Raw genomic sequence first — 17,547 nt, forward strand, 5'->3', positions numbered from 1 at the left:
TTTGTGGGGGGGGGGGGCAGAAGCTTTTTTCTTGTGGGCTCCTATAGCATACATTTGACCCAAAGCATATGGAAGAACTGCCCCCTGCGCTTGCATTGCAACCTCATTGACCAGTGGTTTAATGCAGAGCAACGAGACCATGATGCACACACTGGAAGCTGTAGTATGACTTACTTGCCCGAGCAGCATACTGGCTAATTGTACGCAGCAGGACATCTTCTATGCTGCCAAAATATGTTGTTGGAGTAGCTATAAAATAATAACTTGAAGAGTTAGTGACAAATCAGTATTACCTTCCGGGCTCAGACTCAGAAAGGGCAGCTCCTTATGGATTTTGTTTTGTTCTCCCTAAATAAAACCTCTAGATCCAACACGGTAATGCTTTGTCTTACGAATGCATGTGTTTGTTTCTTGGTAAATGATATTTTAATGCCATGTGTAGCTAATGTTTTAAAGATAAGTCATTAAAGAAACAAATTTTAATTCTAGATTTCCACAGACTTATTAGGATTATAATGAATTAAAACATAATAAAAAATAACCTGATTAAGGTTATTAAGAGGTTATATCATCTTTAAGCCATACCTCTCGAAAAAGGCTCATGAAAGGAGGAGTGGCTGTCAGCTGAGAGGTCTGCAGTTTGATTAAAAGCATGAAAAAGAGCCACAAATACTTTCTCACCTGGAAGGATAAGACAAAGATTTACTGTCACTGAATGTGCCAAAAAGTCCTTGCCTTCTGTGCAGCTTAGGCTTGAGAATGTCCGATTCATTTTTTCATGTCCAGCTAAGAATGAAATAGGGAGAAATTATTATCGTTTCTTCAGTTGTTTGAATATTAGCAAATGTTTGTTATGAAGACTATTAACACATTAGCAATGAGAGGCTTTCAAATTGAGAAACAGGAAGCTGGTTATTGTCTGCTAGATTTCTCCAGGATCATTGTATTGTGCTGAAGCAATGGGAAATTAGTGAAAATCCACTAAATCGGCCACTCTGCTGTGCATACAGAGAGCCAGCATCCCTTAGCAAGCCTCATAATATCTCATCCATTTATTAGAGCTCGCCAAATAAACTAACAGTTACATCAGTCCTGCAGCAGTTTTCAGGAGGCCACAACTCCATGAACCTGAAACTTTGCTGACAAGAAGTTGCTTGAAGCAGAAGTGTTATTAAGAAGCCACCTTCCGTGTAACATCCCTGCTCCTGCTGCCATCCCCAGCTTAGTGCCTCCATCTGCCCGGCTGTACCATGGGGCGGGCACGCCAGCAGGCTCTGTCCACGAGGTCCAGTATGCTGCTGAGTTTCTCATCAAACACCCTGTGCTGCAGGGACTCCTTCCTCCAAGTACTGCACGTTGCAGACAGCCCTGACTGTGAGTTTGACAGGCGTGTACTTGCCTACATTTATAATGAAGATGCTATTGGCAGAACCTCCATGGGTTGGGGTAAGGTGATTTCTTCAGCCAAAGGATTACAAGATTTTGTAGGAAAGCCTTCTTAGCTTTTTCAGCATGCTTTTTAGATGATGCCATGATGCAGCCATTGCCAATATTCAGCTTCAGGAGAGGTTCCTGAAATATTTTCAGCCTCTGACTCTTCTCTCTGCATTTACAAATATCCTTGATAAAATACTAGAAGCACTAGACATTTACTGGACAACCCCGCCCCCATCAAACCTCTCTTTTTCTGTTTACATGTCCTTATCTGTTTTCGTATTTCCTATTGCAGGCCACCAATTGCATGAGTTGTACATTGTGAAATACGGATATTATGCATTCCCTTGGGGGAGGAAGTACAAACGTAAGTTGAGTCATTTTTTTACTTCATTTTTAAACTATTTTCTTTTATGAATAATCACTGTTGTAGCAGCTCACCCTCTCCATCCCTTTATAGCTGTGACTGGCAATGTTTGCTGAAGCTGAAATGCTAGCATAGTATTCATACCTCTTCCTAAAGACTTGATGCATTCATCCCAGCATCCTAGCTATTAGTTTAACTAGAATATCAGAGCATGTTTCAAAATGTTTTTAATGAGACTAACTACCTTTTACCCTCATTAATGTAAGAAATGGAGGCAGGAGACAGAGAAGCTGCCATAGCAGAAAAGAAGACCAATGCGTGTGACTTAAAAGCAATATCTTATACCTTATGCATTGTAGGTAAATCATTCATAATTGTGCTTGGCCAGTTGTGCAAGCAACACCTTATGTGAAGGAGAAAATTTAATTTCTGACTCCCACAGAGTGTCATTTTATGCCCTAATGCATGAGAAAGCTCCACTGCTATTCGCTTAAAAAACTAATTTTTTTCTTCCAATCTTCTACTTTAATCAATTGGAATTAAGTATTTTCTGGTCTGCCCAGCAGTCAAAGGGTACACATTTACCTGGCCTTGGATCTGGCACCATCAGTGCATTCTGTGTAATTGCAGTGCTTTATCCTGCTTATGAAAATATTTTATGTTTTTATCTACCAAGGGTGGCATCCAGGAATGCTACATTTATGCTTTAAACATAGACACCAAAAAGACTCAGAAATGCTAATGATGAGAGTATGCTTTATTGTAAGCATGACAGTAGCAAGTTACAAAACTTCTTCATCTTTAGTCCTCAATAGTGGCATGCTGCTATAGCTATAGGAAAGGCTGTGCAGGGGTAGGGAGCCGTGACGTTCCAGCTGTGCTCCTGTAACTCAGATATTTACAGCTGAGATAACTAGTCCTCTCGGCTATTCTACATTTTAGGAAAAACAGTGAAGATAGCTGCTGTCTAGGCACCACGTCTGATTGCTACGGACTGATCACATAACATGTTTTCTTTTAGCAGCATTATTCACATGAATTACTGACTTCAGCCATGAAGCCGTGCAGTCGATTGCAGAACTCTGTTATCTCACATAATAAATTAGGTTTATTAAACCAAACCTTAAAATAACTGCCTCATTTGAAACTCAGTCTTAGGCTTTCAGGTCATATTTTTTTACAAATTAACCTGAAAACACTGCTGGCATGAGTAACGTTGAGAACGATGTACATTTCCCTTGCTATGGGCTAAATCTTCAGTCCAGCCAACTGTGCCTGTGAGGGATGTTTATATAGAGGTAAAGCAGAAATGCCTCACACCCACAGCTCCTGGAGGTGCCCAGTGCCTGTGCGCACTGGGAACGCTTGGTTGGTGCTGACAGAGGGGGGACATGCTTTCGTGGAGCGTCCCAGGTTGTTAGTCCCTTCATCTCCCCTCTGCTGGGTGCAGGGTGTAGATACAGAGGCCTCCTTGATCCTCAGCATCTTTGAAGTGATGCAAATCATGAATGTAACTAAGCTGTCTTTTTTCTTCCAGCTGACGGTTTTGCTCTGAACACGTCAGTCCAGAGAAATCTGTTGAAGAGAACTTGTGCACATCTGAAGCTGCTGTCTCTAGGTGGCCTTCAGGTCCACAGAGCCAGAACTGCACATTCCCGGTAGGTGCTGGATTAGAGAGTTTTGTTTTACAAAAGAAACAAACACAAAGTGTTTCAGTTAGTCTTAGACACAGAGTGACATTAAATAGCTCTCCACCTGCAGCCTAGTTAACATACTTAGTGTCATACCATTATGCTTCTTGTTAAGAATATTTAAAAGCCTGCCGGACTCAGCACTTCTGCTTCCTCACACAGGAAAAAACTCGGAAGAAAAAAGCTGAAAGGTTTTGTTTAGTACGATACCAAAACTCCTTCATTCTAATATCAAAGGACCAGAACCTTCCCCCCAGTGAAAGGGTTGTTCATTTTGTTCATACTGCATGTACTTAATGTCTTTGCTAAGGCTACCAACAAAGTCATCTCTTTGGTTTTTGGTTTGCATTTTGTGTTAAGACCTGAATCGAGACCATTAACTTATTTCACTTAGGCCAGCAAGGACAACTTCCTTCATCATTTTCTTTTTTCTCAGGATACTGGAGTGGATAGGACACCAGAGACTTGGAGAGGTATTTAAGAAAAAAGCGTTTGAGATGCTCTCGAGAATATGCCATGTCCCATTAGATGCAGCCATTGTCGACAAAATAGCAAATGCTGAGGCTGATTTTTATGGCTTTAGGAACGTTCCTAGAAATGCCAACGCAGTATGTCTCTTTCTAAACTAAAATTAGGACTGGAATAATAAGACTGTGATTTTAGTGTTATATAACAGTGACATAACAGTGTGACAGAAAGTGACATAGTCACATAAAGAAAGCCCATTTTTTTCTAATCTACCAGAATGTGTTATGCCAACCAAACAATGTATTTTAACTGAATTTCTGAAAAGAACTCTCCTTGGAAAATGCTGCCAGGAAATAGCCACAGGAGAAGGACACAAGAAGGCACTAGAAGCTGTTTAAGTAAAGGAGAACAGTGAAAAGAAAAAACATTATGAACCTAGAGAGAGTTAATGTATGTATATACATGTAGGTGGATTTCCAGGCTTCATAGCAGGGCTAGAAATTGGTTTATTTTTCCTGTATTTTAGTTAAGCAAAATGCATATGATACTTGTAAGTAAAAAAGGCAGTAAAGAAAACTCAAATGTTTCAGAAAATTCAAGATCAAAAAAGCTGTAAGGAAACCAGTAAAATTTAACAAATTTAGCTGAATGGTCAGGATAATGGTTCAGTGTTGACAAATGTAACATAAGAAGGAATAATTTGAGCTACCCAAATACATCACTGTTGTCACTCAAAAGAAGACCTGTGCCTTATACTGGATGGTTCAATGAAACTCTCTGCTCTGTATGGAGCAAGGGTCAAAAAAGCAAGCAAACTGTTAGGATGCAAAAGGATTGGGAGAGAAATAATGCCAAAAATCTTATATTGTCATTAAATAAATCAGTGGTATGCCCTGACCTGAAGTACTATATTCAGTTGTGGTTATCCTGTCTGGAAGAGAATGTACAGAAATAGATGAAGTATAGAGATGGACAATGTAAATAATTAGAAGCGTGAAAAGCCCTTCATTTCAAGACAGATTGAAAAGTTTAAAATTATTTTAATGAGAGAGAAGATGGCTTAGATGGGCCACTAGTGATAATGACTACACTGTATATAGGAGAGGTTATTTATTTAGAAAAGCAACAAGTTAAGAATAAGTGCAATGAAGTTAGTAATTTTTGCAATACATAATTATCCTCTGGACCTCATTGCAACTTGGTGGCCAAGACTTCAGCTGAATGCAGACTTCAGTTAGATATGTATTTAAATAAACATATCAACTGTGTTGCAGTCCGTAGGATTTAAAAGATTTTTGAAGAGTTACAGACTACTCTAAGTGTGAACATTAGCTAAATTGTAAATGAGAGAGTTAAGAAGAAACCTTTCCTATGGACAGGTTATTTCATAAGTGCTTACTACAGGGTTTCTGACGCCTCTTCCTGAAACACATCCAGTACAGGCCGTGGTCAGAGAGGATATCTGAGGAGATGGACCACTGCTCTGATCCAGTGTGTCAATTCCTATGTTGAATCAATGATATAGAGATGAAAGGTTCGATATCCCATTATCAGTCTCTTGAACCATTCAATTCTCCTCCTCTTCCCCATTCAGCTATTGATTAAATTAAATGCAGCAAGGTAAATGGCGACAGGAAAGAAATTCCTTATCTTAGCACAGCTCTTTGTCTATGTGCTTTAGTCTGCATTATAAGGAGACGGTAACCCCAAACTACTGACCAATCTGTAAACTAGACTTACTCACAACAGCCCATCCACACAAAGATGCCACTATTTGGTTATTATTTTTAATGCCGTTTAACTTTTTATTATTTTTAGACATATGAGTATGCATTTGCTGCTCATTACGTGCTGCAGTTCTGGGGCAAAACTAGGTACAAAGAGACTGTGAAGGACAAACCCCTACCCTTCATCTGTACACATGTGCCATGCTGACTGCTGTATGTTGTGGAACAGACAGATTCTCTGTAGATTCACCAATCTGAAGAAATAATGAGCTTAAAGCGGTGGAACCTCTGAAAACAGTTGGCAGTTAGATAATGATGGATATGCTCGGAATCCAGAGATCTTGGTGGTGGAGGATGAATGATGCATATAATGAAAAGAAGGCTAAAGCTGATCACCTTCCCTGTTAGTATAAACACGTAAAATGCAATTCACTGTGATGATGGTGGTGGTGCATTGCATAATAAATTATGTGTCTGGATCATAAAGGCAATTTTTTATGATAGAAAAGTTTAATAGAAAATGTATGTAAATGAGCGTAACTTGCCAATTGATGCTTTTTGACTAGAGTGTTAGAGGAGAAAATAATTTCTTCTCTAGCACATTTGCAAGTTGAGCTGAAAAGAGGTGGGTGAGTTCCACTTTCCAATTTTGCTCACATTTTCAGACATAGAGGGATAATAGATTAGTTAAGAGCTGTGTTTTATTGCTGTAAAACTGCTCAACATTGTGCAAAATTTTTGGAAGTGCTATGAGTGAAAGTTGGTGGTGAGGAAAACGTGGTGAAACTGCTGATTAATAGAGGAGCAGGAGCCAGCTGGGGCCTGTTCTAAAATTTCCCAGCAGGGGCTGCATGGGCTCAAAATTGAGCCTGGGGGCTAGAAGTGAAGATTGTCCCAGCGGAGAAGCTCTAATAAGCAGAGAGCTCCAGTGGGGGGAAAAAACAGCCAGAAAAATAAACAAAATGCTGGACAGTAACGCATCAGGGAGAGATGGGAGTGGTCTTGTGTTTCCCACAATTCACAAAGGTGCTATATGAGAGATGCAGCCGGGCTACGTGGGCCATATGATTATATTGGAGGACAAGGCAGCAGATGAGAAATCAAAAAACAAAATATCCATAATGTAGGGATGCTTCTTACAGCAAACAGGGGCAGCTTGGTCCTCAGGGTGCGGAGATACTTTGAACCCGATTTCTCTGCTGTATAAGTTCAATTTTAGCTATTCCCAAATGTAATGTTCTCCTAGGATTGTCTGCAGGCAGCCAGGCTCTCAAGGACCTGCTCTCCTTAAGACGAATATGGGGTTTTTGAGACATGTTGTTCAGACTGGAATGTCTTTCTTTGCCTGGGTTTAACTACTAATAAAAAAGGGAGGGGGATATTCTGGTGATAGTGAAGAGGTTTTTTTCCATGGTGTTGGCCATAAATTGAGCAAATTCAGGGTATTTTTCTTTTTTTTTTTTTTTTTAATAATTTGGGTGAATATGCTTTACAACATAAAAAAAAAGGAAAAAAACTATCTGTGGGGAAGTTTTAATAAAGAAGTATTTTTCCAGTCACCATTGTCCATAGAGCTGTGCAAAAGATTCCACCAAAAAATTGTGATTTTTCTGAGCCTGGGTTTTACTATGGAAAAGTAAAATTCAATGAAATTTTCTAAAAGAATTTCTAAGTAAAATTTACACATCATGTACAGCCAAAATACTGATAAAAAGTACCAAATTGACATTTTGAAACATAGCAGCTTGAATCAATGTTTTGTTTTGACATTTTGATGCAAAATGTAGATATTTTTGTGTGACATTTCCAAAGCAAGTTGGGATTTTTTTGGTAACTGTCCTGCAGAAATATTTAATGATTCGACAAGCAAATGTCAAACTGTTAGAATTCCCATGCAACATAAATTCCATTGGCTGATCAGCTCTTACTCATGCCCTTTGAAGAAGAGTTGAGCCTATCAATATAATAGAAATCCATATTCCCACACAAGAAGTTCCAGTTCAAATTTGAGTTCTAGCAGTCTCACATAATTATCCTTTTTGGCACATTCTGTTGAGAAACAGTGGGCGTAATATTTTGTCACTTAGAGGTTTTTTTGAGGTAACACCAAATTAGAGAGAAAAGGCATAAAATTCATATTTTTCAAGAGGAATCTAGGAAATTATTTCATTAGCTGAAACTGGAAGCAATTTTTTTGATTTAGTCAAATGCCATACTGCCCCCATCTAGACACAAGGAAAAAAAATTAACAGAAAAGAATTTTATCTTTGTCTCAGTGCAATGCATCATTCACTTCTGGCTAGTGAATAGATGTCCCAGATGTGGAAGCAGTATAAAGCTCTCTTTGGCTGATACCAGACTTGTTACTAAATACCAAAGCTGAAGCACTGGTTTTCTAGAACCGCCCATATGCCATACTTGAAAGGCTAGAAACCGCAGCAAAACACCACATTTTTGCAGAAAAGATGGGTTGTCCACCTGAAGATGTTATGAAAGCTTTTCCTAGGAAGATTTGGGTAGTAAAGCAACCTACATCTCTAAGGAGGTGAACAGAGCAGAATGTGCTGTTTAAGGCTGGGATCTCCCAGGGTTTGGTCAGGAGTTAGAGTTTGGTTCTGGCAATGACTTGGGGCCCACGAGAAACTGGACTCTGAATCCTCAGTCATTAGCAAAGGCTGCCTCTGGAAGGAATTTGATGGTCTAAACAGAATCACTCTGACACAGATTTCTGGGTTTCAATCCATTTCTTTTGTACAGTTACCTAAATTCACATAAATGAATGGAAAAAAAATTAGTCCTAAGATGAATATTCCTTTGGCAAATAGAAGCAAAAATAAGCCACTTTTTCCCAGTTTTATTTTCAGATATTCTCACCGGGGCTTGAATTCTTATTTGTTTCCAGATCCACAATATGTTTATTTAAAAAAAGGTAAGAACCAACATGAGAGAATACCAAATCTGCCAGAAATCCCCCAGTAACATGAAAAGCAGTACTAGCTGTGCTCTGCTGAAATGGTTAATAACAAAAAGAAAAAAAGAAAATTAGACCCTTTATTCTAGAGAGCATACATTTATGCAAAGAGGATGTTTAGCTGGGGGTGAAGAGATGAGGACTTGGCTAGTTATGAACTTGCAGAATAATCATGGGAAAAATGATGAAGTGTTCATAGTGGTATAGTAATGACATACGTAAAGCAAATGTGTTATGATTAGATCAAATTGCAAAGAGAAATGAGTAAATGTTGAGAACAATGCCGTGTTCGATGTGTAAACAACATATCTCTCTCTTTAGCGGGGGTTGTTATAAGCAAGCAAGAGTTAAAAATACGAGAGCAATTTTTAGAGGCAACCTCATGACTGGCAATCAGTGCTAATAAGATTCTTTTCCTCTTGCAAGATTCACAGAAAGCCCTCAATCCATGCCGAGCACATTCAAAGGCAAGGGACTAAGCGCTCCCCTTACAGGTTCATTATCATTCGCAGGTTATCCCAAGCCAAGTGAATCAGGAAAGCAAATGAATTAGTGAGAATTAAGGAGCCTCTGTGGTCTGAACCCTCTCCAAATCTCAGCTAAGATGAAAGGTAGACGCTGATGTCTTGTGTCCCAGGGTTTTCAGAATTGGAGCCCCAGTGCCGAGCCGCTTCCTCCAGAGCCTTGCAGAAATGTGCAGGCAGTTAATGTTGCCTAACGTCTCCTGACCGTGGGTTCAGCCATGTGGGAAAAGTTTTACGAGGCTGCAAAAACCAAACCCCCTTTCACTCACAATTAATTACAGGAGAGTTGCTATAGCACCTCGCTGTCAATGAGTCTGGTGTAAGCGCACTTTCTTCTCATCTCGCTCAGTAATAATCAAAGATACTGGGGTAATGTCTTAGTACGTAATGATATCAAATAGGGTAGTTAAAAGACAGATCTATAGCACATTGAACCACTAACAGTACTGTTTCATTGGAAGCAATATCTTAAGTGATAGGATTTGTACCTGACGTGAATCAGGATCTCTAGTGTTTACCTTCCCTATTTTTATTTGTCTGAAATGATGCAGTAACTGACAAGCTTTTAATCATATACTTATTTTTAGTTGTTATGATACAATGATCTTCTCGGAGAAGCTATGGACTTAAAGTACAGTGGGTTGGAAAGATTTCAAAGGAAAGCAGTTTGTTTTCATTAAATACTTGTTACTGCTAATTATATTTGATCACTATAAAGAATACAGTTTAATTAAAGAAGCACGCCGTTTAGAAAAAATATTTGATTTCCAAAGGATAACAGTGTATCTTTGCATTTGTAAGTAGGGGGGGAAATATAAATTGAAAGCATGCAGCTATATTTGCCTGTCTGTGTGTGTTTGTGCGTGTATATAAATAAAACAGTATTGGTTTTGGGAGACTAGAGGTTTGATAGGAAAAAAAAATCTATTCAAAAGAATTTTTCCAATTCTGATAATGGAATTATACTCAAATAACTACCTTGTATCTTACCAGATGCTATCTTTATGTGTGCTTCAAATTATTTAACGTAAGTAATTATCTACAATAAAATAACATTTGGCAAATGACATTAACCAGTATTTTCACAGCCTAGGTTTGTATCAACATTTTCATCAGATATATTTCTCTGCCATGATTTTTAATGTCATCTATTTCATGAATGTGAAGAGTTCAGTATGAAATTACATGTTTTTCATAATAAATGTATGGGTTTAAATTTATTTTTTTGCAAATGATATTTTTTCAGGGCTAGTTTGAAGGAAATTAATAGAAAATGAAGGCTGATAACTCTGCACATGTAACTGAAGTCTTGAATTCCTGTGCTAGTGTACATAATTGTTCCTTTAAACAATCACGTTGGAAAATTTTCTAGTTTTTACTTCCCCTCTTCATATAATTCCTGACTCATGACCTCCTATCTACCAGTCAGGCTTGATGTGCACGACTGTATCTCATTTATAACAATCATGATCTTTACAGAGAGATCGATTAAAATATTATGGTTCTTTTAAAATCAGAATGCATATCAAATGAAGCCTCACTTATAAAATAAAGAAAAAGCTCGGCCTTTTGCAGAGTCTCCTCGGTGTGAATAAGACGTTGTAAAAATCTCTTAATATTCAAAGACAGTTAATCATTAAAGAGGCAAATATGTTAATAAGTTTTTATCACAATTGAAAATGCTGTTAGTGGTTCTCTGGATTACACTATTCTATATACACTACATTTAACACGGTTAGCAAAATGAAATATTTTGGGTTCTCTTGAAGATCACCACCTCCAAAATAATATGAAATTTAAATAAAAAGCTAATAGCATTTAAAGAATCGTTTTCCTTTTAATATGAACTCTAGTTCTTATAAAAAGTATTTTAGAAACTACAGAATATTTTAAACCCTTCTCTCCTTTCACACAAAATTGCTGAATGGAATAAACCCCAACATTATTTAAACTAAGGTTGAAAATATCTGTCTGAGGCATCAACTCTAGACAATTTCTTTTCCTTGTACTTATAATTAAATTTTTTTTGGGGGGGTAGAAATCCTAGCCACTACATTACCTGCAAAGAAAATGCTCTGAGACTTAAAGGAAAGATAAAGGTGAACTGCAGGATAGTGTTAAAATTCAACAAATCTCATTCTTAATTCTTTAACATTGCAATGTTGTTCATTCCTAGTATCTTTTTTTATTTGCACTAAGCCTTGTGCATTTCTACATGGAACACAATTTTCTGTTTTTCTAAATTAGGTGAAAGAAATACTTCAATTGATATAATTCTCTCCACTCTCTTCCTAAACCTCTGTATCTTGAGATGATTTTATTAATTGCATTTTTTAATACTGTGTTTGTTTTTAATCAGTTTTCTCTAGGTTAGCTTACGTCTTGCTTTTAGTCAATTCCGTTTATGTTATCCAAAGAATTAAAGATAGCAGATGCAGGTAAAATCCTTTTGAGAAAGATTTGAGCATACGACAGAAGGAAAAAAAAACAAAAAACAATTGGAACAATTTCCCAGACAGTATCAGCCTAGAAAGAAGCGAAGCACACAATACCATCAACTGTGTGCATGTGTGTGTGGGGGGGAAGAGCTTCATAATACAAATATTATTTAAAACGGTGTGAATCTGCGGCAGCCTGCAGCAACAGCAACATCAGCCAGTCCTGCAGCAGCGAAGCAGCGGGCCCTGCCCTTGTGCTGGCCACAAATGACCAGTGAAATCCCAGAGGCACTCTTGAATTTCTGCATTCTCATTTCATCAGCTGCAAAATATCTGTCACTCACATCCCACACTGGGCAAAGTGACACCTGCCAGTCTCAAGAACAAGGACAAATTAATGTTCCTCCACCAACTGTCTCTCAGAAATGAGTAGCGAGCGATGGTGTGAGCAATCAACAGCTAGAGTACATTGTTAAAGTTTGCAATGCATTTCTGGGGTTTCCTTTCAGCCAAGGTAATTTGCAGCAGCTGTTGTCGTTTTTTGCTGTTATTGAACATGTGTTCTGCTGATTTCCCTCCTAATGAATCTTTTAAAAATATTTGCAAAATGTGCGCAAAATTGCATTGCCGAGGTTTCATGAAACTGCAAAACAAGGCGGCTCAATTTAAAACAATGCATGGGAGAGGCAGTGCAGCAGCTGCCAGAGGAACGTGTAATCCAGGCACTCGCCTTATCTACTCAATCTTCCTAGAAATCACTCAGAAATATTTTGGATACTAGATATAAAATCTTAAAAAAACCCAAAACAACAAAAAACATTTCTGATGTCTGTCATCATGTCACATCATGTTATGCAATATTGTATCTGCTTGTGATGAGATGCAACATGACAGGATGTAATGCAATGTAACCTATCAAAAAATGTAAATAATCCACTTTTGGGGATTAGATATCTGCTGTCAATTCCTATAGCAGGAGTCTGAACTGAATTTATTGAGGCGGATGGGAGCTCAGCGAGCGCCAAACTGTCCATGGTGTTTGCAAACCAGCACGCATCACAGTTCACTGCCTCTCCCAATTACTTTTGGATAGTTTGGCTCATATATGACTGTATTACAATGTTAAATAAAAGTTCTTGTGGTGCAGTCTTGTGACTCGATCATTTTGTTAATTATCACTGCCTACAGCATACAGCAATCACTTCGATGATGCCTCGCCTCACTGTGAGTAGCGGTTTGTACATTTTTAAAACTACTCTTTGGTAGTTTCTCATGGTAAAATGTAACTCACGCAGTGTGAACACAACATCGAGCAGTATGTATGACATAACTGGAAAAAAAAACGGTGCTTTGGGCCAAATAAGAGACTGCTCAAGACAGTGCAGCCTCCTGAGGTCTCCCTGAGGCTGGAGACCTTCCCTTTGGTGGCACAGCTACCGTCAGAGAACCGGGAGGAGAGGAGGAGTGTTCATTTCTATTGTATCTGTCTGTAAGTTATTGACCAAAAGCACCTACATTTCAGAATTGCACAGACTCGGAGACCTCGTCTCGCAGTGGAAGTTTACCAGCGCTTTCTCCCGGCTCTGGTGGAGTGGGGTCAGGCGCCAGCCCGAGCGGGCTGTGCCGCGTGGCCTGTGCCAGCCAGCGGGCCGGGCCGGCGGGCGCCCGACCGGTGGTCCGTGCCATGGAAGGTGGGCATTTGAAATGATGGCAAGTGAAGCCTGGCAGCTCTGGGGGTAGTCTGGAACAGCGGGGAGAGGGCTTTCGAGGTGTTGCACCAGGTACTGATGATTTGGGGAAATTAAAAGACCTTGGTTTGCCTTCGCATAGCCAAGGCTAGTGGAAGGGGCTTATCACCAGCAAAGGGAGGGATGCAGTGGGCAGTACCCCCGCTCCCCTGGCCCCTCTCCCACCACAGCCCGGGTCTCCCTTCCCTCTGCCCCTACCTTCCTGCTGACTCACTTGCACCAGCTGCATCCAGCACATGCCCCTACCTTCCTGCTGACTCACTTGCAGCAGCTGCATCCAGCACAGAATTAACCCATTTGTGTGTCCAGCGCCCAGGAGAAAAAATCCAAGCCAATGTATTTCACCAGTTCACACCAGTGTTAATGGATGTTTTAGAACTGGCTTTTTATTTTGTTTCAACAGAAGCCACATTGTCTGAAGCCTTGTCTGCGGCACAGGCGCTCTGCAAAAATACCTCCTCACCGCTACAGCGGCTTCACCCCCACTACCTTTGGCTGCGCTGGGAGCTCAAGCATAGATGAGTGAACAGCATTTTAAGTACTATGTTTATTCAATGTGCTCTAAGCAGGGTTAGATAATACGATATTTATAAAGCCCCATTCTCTGTATACTCAAGGGTTGCCCACCTTGCTAGCTCTGATGCCACTGAACCAATACTAGCACCAGTGACGGGTGGCTGTAAATTTTGCCTCATGTAGACAAGGCTTACAAGGTAAGCAGACAAACCCCCGGCTGCAACCGCATGCCTAGGAATGGAACCTTTTATTTGCTGTCATAGTGATGACTTTTAATTGTCCCAATAAACAAGCTTTTAAAAAGCTTCTAAAATGTTCTCTAATAACACACTTTGGTCTTTAGCCATAGAAATGCAGAAATAATTAGAAGTGCCATTGTGTACAGTGCCTTCTGGACTGGGCTGAAGGTGAAGGAGAAAGTATCATGCTATCCTTGTCAGCTGCAAGGGTAATTACTGCTGGCTGAAATTACTCAACATTTGTTTATAAGCTCCCCAGAGCATGCTGTAAATAGATTGTCTGTTATAGTCCAATCACATTAAAACGCTGCTCCTTGCAAACTGCTACCTCCTGTTTTCTGTAAGCTAGACAGAGAAAGCCTGCTGCTCACTTATTGAGCACCAAGCACTGAAGAGCTATGTTTAATGTGATTGTTTTCATTAGCTCTTCTCTGTCTGATATTACATTTATAGTTTGCTGGGCTTGAAGACTGGCACGTTCCATTGCTTTCATTTGCTGTAGGGAGAGTGAATAGCTTTATTTCTGGAGGATGTATGCAACAGTTGATGGGAATTTTTGGAATAGCAAAAGTATGGGAATATCTATGGACACTCGTTCTCCTCCTGGGCAATGGTGGTTTTCTATTTGCCTTTTAAATGCTCCTGCACTGGTTCCAGCAGTGGTCACATTGCCTAAATTGTCCTTTGAAGGATGAGAAGTATTTTCCTAAAAGGTTAGAAAGAATGTATTTTCCTTAGCACTGAATTTCACAGTACAGCGTTGTCCTGTCCATTATGACCTGAGTTGTATGAAATAGTGATGCAGCCACAGCCTGTCTGTTTGATTTGCTCTCAGCATGATTTACCACATCATATCACAACAGCCCAGGTATTTCCAATAAATATGGGGCCAAATTCATCGCTGACATATGCAGACACAATTCCATTGCTATCGATAGAGTTGCACTTGCTCCCACCAAGGTGAATCTGGCCACTAAACTGAAGATTTAGGGGAAAGAAATAGAATTTTGCAAAAAAAACCCCCAACCCACAAAACCAAAAACCAAACACCCCCCCACACACTATATATTAAAAAAAAATAAAGGTAGTACAGATCCATTACTGGGTATCAGGGGCAGAAATTTGCAACCCCTGTTTCATGAGTAATTCATGAGAACACACACAAAGGGTATTTCAACAGCACTCATTTTTATTTACCACTGATTATTCCCCCAAATCAGTACTGATTATATATAGAGCAAAGTGTGGACCCATCATGTCACATTTATTTGAAAAGGCTAGCAACAACAAGCTGCCTTACATACCCCCATAGTTTGGAAAAAGTCTAGACATTAGTGAATTTAACCTGATTTTCTTAAAACACAGACACTGCCCTGGTGTAAATCCTCATGGAGGACATTGCAGCTACGACAACTTACACCAGCGACTGAGCTTCCCGGGAAATAACACAACAAAGCAGCAATTTTAGTGACCAGTAGAGAATTATTAAAGGAACACAGATAATTGGAAGAAAATAAATGACCTGGGTAGAATAGCTACTATAAAATGAAGTGCAGGCAAAATCACTGTGCTGGATACCTTCCAGCCTCACATGTCCTAGGTGCCTTTCTCCCTAATTTTAAGATCTGCATAAAGCTTCTGTTCTCTGTAAACCAGTCAGGAAGGGATAAGAATTGGGCTTTGGATATCCACATTTTCTTCTAACTGGAATCATTGCCTGTGGAAAACTGTCCTTCTGGGAAAGATGCTGGAGTACTAGAAATGATGATTCAATTGCCCATTAAGATAATTCCTGGAAGTACTACCTTCTTGAGGCTGTGTTTCCAGGAATGGCAATCACAGCATCACTGCTCTGACAGTGCGATAGGTATCTCCAGAAGTGGACACAGCAAGTGAATATTTCCAGTTACTGCAAGTAAGACACCGCAGGTTAGATCTCGTGGTTATCTTTATTTGCAAAAGCTAACTAATGCAGCATAGTGCAATCCTTTGATGATGAATTATACCAATTGCTTTTCAATAAACGGAAGCTTTTTTGCAATCCAGGTAACAATTTTTATGTTCCTATTACTGCTTTTTGTGCTATTAGAGAAGCAGTGAATCTTTAAAGAGAAACTTCCTACAGCTAAAAAAGACATTAAGGGGGAAAAAAGCTGGGAGCCATAGTGACAGGTACAACTAAGGCTGTATCCTTCGGTTCCCTGGAAACCAGTCAAACACTATCTCATCTTGCAATGGTTGTGTCTGATCCTCTGCTTCAGACATCTTGCTAATAATGGCAACTACAGAGGTGACTCTCTGCAAATAAGGGCTTACAGCAACTGGACATCCATCATATATCTCCAGAGCAACATTAGACCACCCTAATGGGTACTCCCGTCTTCATTATGATATTAATTCTCTAAATTTCCAAAGTGATTTCATTTGTAAAATGACAAAGGCTGGCTGCTCAGGAGACAAACTGTTTTCATCCCCCTCCTGCATGCTTACAAAGGCTTGCTCTCTTTAGTCTTTGGGGGAAAAGAAATTTGATAGCATCAGATCTCTTGTGATACACAAGGCTGCCTAACAGCTACACCACCTGCTAGCACTGCATGCCTGCCCATCCAGCCTGAAGATTTCTAAAGCAATGGTTGATGAGTAGAACATAGATGTTGGTTTGGGGGGGTAGGGGGAAGCTATGCAGGGAGAAAATAGAGGTTGTATAAAATACTCAGTGTGAAAGTGAGGCAGGATTGAGGGTAAGGGTGAGGTCAGAGCCAAGGCTGGAAACTGAATCAATCTGAACAAGGTTGGTTTGGTTAGATTAGGTAAAAGCATGATTTTCTCCCTGGTGTATCAAAGCCTTTGCTGTGGCTACAAATTCACTGACAGCCAACCAAAGCAAACTTTTCACAAAGAGGCAATTCTTTGCATAGCTCCTGATCTCCAAACTCTTTAGGATTAAATAAAATAGAGATTAAATTAAAAAGGAAATCAGTAAACCTGTGACATCGCTAACACTTGCCTCAAATAGTGACTAACTAAAGTGCCTGACTGAACAATAGCGAGGAATTAGGAGGTTCTTTTAAGGGCAGCGATAATTGTAACCTGACTGGTGAATGAATTTGGAAGCAATCGAAACAAAACAGCATTTAATGCACTGAAAAGTGTACAAGACACCAATCTCATTAGGTTTTATCCTGCTTTAAGAGACCACCCAAATGGCATCCTGTAATTTGCCTGGTTCTGGATTTCCTTTCATTTACACTTGTTCAATCCTGTTGCTGTCCGCAGTCGAGTACGTGCAGGTGGCACTGTGAGAGGAGACTCGCACTGAGAAGTCCAGCTCCTTTTCCCAGTGAAGATCGCCTTCAGCAAGCAGCTGATTTAGTTGCTCCTGTGAGTACCCTCTTACAATTTCATTCCCTTTGTCCTTGCTCCA

The sequence above is a fragment of the Aptenodytes forsteri genome, unplaced genomic scaffold, assembly GCF_000699145.1.
Source record: "Aptenodytes forsteri isolate BGI_AS27 unplaced genomic scaffold, ASM69914v1 Scaffold255, whole genome shotgun sequence".
NCBI lineage: Eukaryota > Metazoa > Chordata > Aves > Sphenisciformes > Spheniscidae > Aptenodytes > Aptenodytes forsteri.